We start from the raw sequence: 6,129 nt of genomic DNA, 5'->3' as shown, positions 1-6,129 counted from the left end.
ATTCTCCTAGAGCTTGAACTAGGAGTTCTGTGCAAACAATTGATTTGAGAAGTGTTCCCAGAAAGAGCCAGCAGGGAGTGTGAGAACATGTTGGGAAAGATGCTTAACAGGTGTGTGACAGCAGGTGCTGGCCAGACCCCTGTGAGCAGGTAGGTGTGTGATAGCAGGGGCTGCAGTTTCCCTGAACAGGTATGAGACATAAGGTGCTGGCTGGTACCCCGTAAGCAGGTATGTGACAGGTACTGCCCAGGATCCCTGAACAGGTATGTGACAGCAGGTGTTGGTCAGTCCCTGTGAGCAAGTTGGTGCTGGCAGGTGCTATGCAGTCAGTCTCCTTGAACAGGTGTGGGACAGCAGGTGTTGTCGAGTCTCCTCTGGTCTTGAGGCACGGATAAGTCCAGCTTTGTGTCACCCAGAGACTGTTAGGGTATTCTACTTTCATACTGCTCAACTTTTGGCCATCGGTGTGTACGAAGGTGGCAGCTGAGGCAGGAAGCTGCTATACTGGACCAGTGTCATGCGACTAATTGATCATTTTAAAGGATCCCCCATGAACATGATCAAAGATAAGCAGTGGTATTAGGCGTGACCAAACACCTGACCAAAGTAACTTAGAGGAAGATTTAGCTCACAGATTTAGGGTACAGTCTCTCATGCCAGGGCAGGCATGGTGATCAGACCATAAGGGTACTGGTCAGATTTTATCCAGCTAGGAAACAGATGAGCCCTGCTGCTCAGCTCACTCTCTTGTTTTCTTTCCTTTTTTTTAAGTCCAAGATCCTAGCACAAGGGGTGGTGTTGCCTGTATTCAGCACGAGCTGTCCATCTTCAGTTAAACCAATCTGGAACCCACCTTACAGACATGCTCAGAGGGGTGTCTCCTAGGTGATCCTAAGGCCAGTTGGGCTGACAAGGAATCAGAGCCACTGCAGTGGTCCTGGATGGGATGGGAGAGGACAAGGAGGAAGTTCCCTTAGTTTCACACCCCTGTCCAGGTGTGCTTTTACAACTACGTGTAAGTACATGGTCTTGGGCATCATTTACTCTTTCCTTTGAAGCAGGATAGTGTAGCCTATGTGCTCTACAGGTTGTCCCTTTCCCTCCCGTTTCCGTAGTCCTCTTGACTTGATGTCACCTGTGGTTTGACATCAGGGAGGCTGACTATAAAGAGAAAACTATCTACATTTCAAGTCCTTGGGGGTTCTCAGGCTACTTCCAAGGCCCTTTGCACCTAATTTTGAGCTTGCCTTGCCATGTGTACTCAATTCTTTAAAGAGGGGTCTTTTATTATATTAATTCCAGTGTCTCCAAATTTAGGTCCGCCCCAAGAACTTCATTGTGTTGATAAATTCTCCTCATAAGATGGAATGGCCACGGCCAAAGGTGGGAACAATCTTTCTGCCTTCCATTGAAGTGGTTTCCAGAATTCCTTGGTGAGAACAGTTGACTGGCACTTTGCCATTCTATTAATCTTTTTCTTTTCTGTTTTTCACTCTTTCTTAATCATCCAATAGCATATTAGACATTTAAAATTAGTATATGTAGCCACTTTTAAAAAAATCTTCACTGTCATGAACATAAACTGAAATCAACAACCTACAGTTTCCTTTGAGTCTTTCATGCTCCAACCGTAAATGCTTAAGAGTTAAATAATACCAAATGTGTAGGCTTCAAAAACCATCTTAAGTCAGAACGCTCACTAGTTTTAGCTAAAATATACAGGGATACTGGCAAGTGATCACATACAATGATGTAAAGTACATATTTTTGAAAAATAAACTTTAGTGGAATAATTCTGAATGGTCCTCTGGAAAGGCATCAGTTTAAGATATCAGTCAATTTGTTTCTGCCTCCTTCAAGAGCCATAGTATAAGGTCTAAAGACCTTTATCTTTCCCTAGGCTGAGAGCTTCCTGCCGCGTAAGTAACTGTTAGGAAGAAAGATGACTTAGGTGAGATGCATTTATTCATCAGAGCTGCTTTCTCAGTTGTCTAGGATCTCAGCTGCTTTGTGGAATTATGGGAAATGTTCATGCATACAGATATTGCCTTAGCTGTCTTAAATCACCCCATACAATGGTACATTATCGATCCTTAGTAAAGCCTTTTTTAAAAAAATAAAGTTGAAATGGATTAAAGGAGACAAGTACAACTATCAATTTAGGGATTTTTCTTAATTATAAAACTCTACAGAACTTACATTTCTTTCTCAAAATCCAGGCAATGACAACATTTCTTGCTCCAGATCTGAGATTTTTTTTTCATCACTGTCTTGGGAATCATCATCTGCTTCATATACTTCTGGAAAAATCTAGATTAGCATCATGGCAATGTGGTCCATGTGATCCATCTTCTCAGAGAGATGGTCAAAATTAGACATATCTACATCTGAATCATCCTCCTAGTCTTTCCAATTATTGAAGCCCATACTAAGTCAATTAACCTTTGCCCCTTTCTTTGTTAACCTTGGCCACAGTTGGCCAGATTCTTTTTGCAAACAAAATAAAATTGATCTGTCCATTCTTTCGTGCCTGGAATCATTTGGACCAATACAGTGGGAAAAGATCAACTTTATTTAAAAGCTTTATTTAAGTTATCACTTCAAGACAACCAAAAATAAGTTTGGATTTTTTTTTAAAAAGTTTACATTAATATCTTTACTGCCTTCAACACCAAATTCAATGAATACATAGTCTCTTTGATCAAACCAGAGGTTTGCATCCTCTGCAACTGAGGCCAGACAAGGTGGCCTAGTTAGGGGAACAGAATCCACAGAGAAGCAACACAGTCAGGGACAGCTCTGCTCCAGTTGTTGGAGAACCTGCATGAAGACCAAGCTGCACATCTGTAACATATGTCCTAGGTCCAGCCCATCCTTGCTCTTTGGTTGGTGGTTCAGTCTCTGGGATCCCACAAGGGTCCAGGTTCGTTGACTCTGTTGGTCTTCCTGTGGAGTCTCTGTTCCCTTTGGGTTCCTCAATCCTTCCCCCAACTCTTCCACAAGGTTCCCTCAGCTCCATCTAATGTTTGGTTCTGGGTCTCTGCATCTGTTTCTGTCCGATGCTGAGTGGATCCTCTCAGAGGACAGTCATGATAGGCTCCTGTCTGCAAGCAGAGCAGAGCATCATTAATAATGTCAGGGATTGATTCTTGCCCATGGAATAGGTCTCAGGCTGGGCCTGTCATTGGTTGACACTTCCTCTGTCTCTGCTCCATTATTGACCTTGCACATCTTGTAGGCAGAAGACATTTTGGGTTTTAAGTTTAGTGGTTGGGCTGGTGTCCTTATCCCTCCAGTGGAAGTCCTGCGTGGCTATAGGAGGTAGCCACTTTATTGGTATAGGAGACAACTTCCTGAACAGAACACCAATGCACAGGTGCTAAGATCAACAATTAATAAAAATAAATGGGACCTCATGAAACTAAAAAGCTTCTGTAAGGCAAAGGACTCTGTCAATAGGACAAAATGGCAGCCTGCAGATTGGGAAAAGATATTCATCAACACTACATCTGACTAATGCCCAAAATATATAAAGAATTCAAGAAGTTAGACACCAACGAACCAACAGAGAAATCTCTAATGGCCGAGCAACACTTAAAAAAACTTTCTTCTTCTTCTTTTTTTAACCCTTATCAGCTGCACCTCCCTCGCTTATGAAGCATTGGTAGAAATTCTGCAGTTGATATATGTGGTTTGGTTCTAAAATTAAGCTACTAAAAGTTTTAGTGGCATCTTGTCTGTGAATAAGACCATTTACAGAACTGAGTGGCTCCAGGATACCCAGGGAGAAGCGGCCATGTATATGGCTGTGGCGACAGATTGAGAAAAGACCCAGGTCTGCCGCTGGTTCTCACCAGTCGGCAGCTGTGGGAGTTTCAAATGTCATTCCTCGTCGTGGTGTGTCAGTGTCCTCCTTTATGAAATGAGGACCCTGACTAAGTCCGTCTCACTAGCCGTGACTCCTCTGTGTGTGCCAGGACCACTGTGCCACAGCACTCAGCACACCTCTCTATTCGCAGTAAACTCAGGGCTCTTTTGAGCCTCCACTGCCTGGTCAGACTGGGCTTAGTCCCTTTTCTGGTGGGTCTTTGCAATTTCTTTCCCTTATCCCTTCAGGACTTTTATGGGATTGGAGGTTGGTGGTAATAACCTTTAGTTTCCAAAAGCTCTTCCCACTCCTCCATCATTCTAAGATAGCTTGTTCTATTGCTTTTTGGTTGCAGTAGTCAGAGGAGACAAATTCAATCTTTTAGAGGTCTCTGCTCTTCTCTGAATTGCCCCATGTCTTTGGGGAGCCTCACTTGGCACCCTGTTTGGGGCTATTGATTTTTGTGTATTAGTCCACACCTATATTTTACCTTTATTGGAAATGGGCCACACTGGGGAGCACAGGGGCCTCTTTGACTTCAGCTGTGTTGTTGGAGTGTGCTTAGTTGCTTGGCTTCTTCCTTGAAGGAAAAACTGGCTGAGGGTTTTGTTTCACAGCATGGCACCGGTCAGGTTGGGACAGACAGACAGACAGACAGACAGACAGAGACAGGGTGATGTATCTCTCGGTGGAAGCTCTGATAATGCTTACCATTAGGAAATTGGTCTCAGCTCCCACACCACCCTGTTTGTTTTAGAGAATAGAACTTCAATTTTGGTTTTGCAAAAGAAGGAGCAGGAGTAGGAAGAGGATCAGGAGGAAGAAGAGGAAGAGGAAGAAGAGGAGGAGGATGAAGAGGAGAGGGGAGGGAAGGGGGGAAGAAGGGGAAGAAGAAGAAGGAGGAGGAGGAGGAGGAGGAGGGGAGAAGGGGAAGAAGGAGGAGGAGGAGGAGGAGGAGGAGGAAGAGGAGGAGGAGGAGGGGAAGGGGGAAGAAGGAGGAGGAGGAGGAGAGAAGGAAGAAGAAGAAGGAGGAGGAGGAGGAGGAGGAGAGGAGGAGGGGGAGGAGTGGGGTCCCTATCTTCTGAAGAAGAAGAAAGAGTATTTCTTATATACATTTCAGCAGCAGCAGCAGCAGCAGCAGCAGCAGCAGCAATCAGCAGCAGCCCAGCAAGGGGTGAGGAGAATGGAGTCCTTTGCTAAGGCTTGGGTTCTGTGTTTCCTGCTTCAACTTGACTGAGCAGGTTTCAAGTCGTGGCTTTTATAAAATATAGACATTTGGATGTCTCTTTTGCTGCTATTTTCCAAACTGTTTTTTTTTTACTTTTTATTGATTCTTTATGAGTTTTACATCCTGTACCCCAGTCCCACTTATCTCCCTGTCCCCTTATATTTATCCTCCGCCCTTGCAACCTTTCCGTCAAAATAAAAAGACACAAAGAAATGAACAAAATAAGCAAAACAAAACAAACCATAGAAACCATCTTATCATGGAAGCTGTCACAGTGCATCATAGTGTACTCTACAGTACACCTCTCTGTCCATACAACTTTGCTTGCAAATGTTCATTGCATTGAACATTTTCTCATTTGAGGTCTCTGACTTCTCTGACACCATTAATATTGGATCCTCACCAGGACTCCTCCTGGTTATCCCGTTGTTGCTCCATATCATGGAGATCCTGCAGCTTTGGATCCACAGGACCAGTCCCTTTCATGCTCTCCAACAATTCACAGATGGTGTCGATTTGAGGGTAGGCAAACTCAGAGCTCTGGATCTGGGCCTGGGCGGCAGCTGAGCTGGCCAGCCTGCTGGCTTGCTCTTATTCGCACCATGAAAGCGAGTGCTCCAGCACTGCTCCTGCTAGGCCACCCAATGCTGCCGTCCCCAGGAGGCAGAGCCAGCTCTCTGCCAACCCTCAGGGCTGGCTCACCCACAAACATGCCTCCAGAGCCAGCTCCACTGGGCCACCAAGTCAAGACGCAAAGCCCACTCTCCCAAGTGCCACAGCTGGAGAGGGGCTGAGCCAGCACCGCCAATTGCTGCAGGTAGTGAGGGACAAAGAGGAGAGGGCATCACTTCCAGGCCCCATGCCACCTCACAGCAAAGCAATGGCAGGACCAGCACCCCCTACCCCCTGCCCCACTCTCATCCTCAGGGCAGCTCACCTGTGCCCTTACCACCAGGGTCAGCTCAGCTGTGCTGTCCAAGTGAGGTGTAAGACCTAGTCTAAGTGCTGCAGCCAGTGAAACATGAGGTTAACT

The 6,129-nt window shown here is 45.4% G+C and overlaps 1 pseudogene; it reads right to left on the bottom strand.

The window, feature by feature from the left end:
- Window positions 1–2,208: 2,208 nt before the first annotated feature.
- On the bottom strand, window positions 2,209–5,582 carry LOC116912016 (annotated as a pseudogene).
- Window positions 5,583–6,129: the final 547 nt, after the last annotated feature.

This window comes from Rattus rattus, chromosome 11, assembly GCF_011064425.1.
Source record: "Rattus rattus isolate New Zealand chromosome 11, Rrattus_CSIRO_v1, whole genome shotgun sequence".
Classification (NCBI taxonomy): domain Eukaryota; kingdom Metazoa; phylum Chordata; class Mammalia; order Rodentia; family Muridae; genus Rattus; species Rattus rattus.
This window is presented reverse-complemented; position numbering and strand designations above follow the sequence as displayed.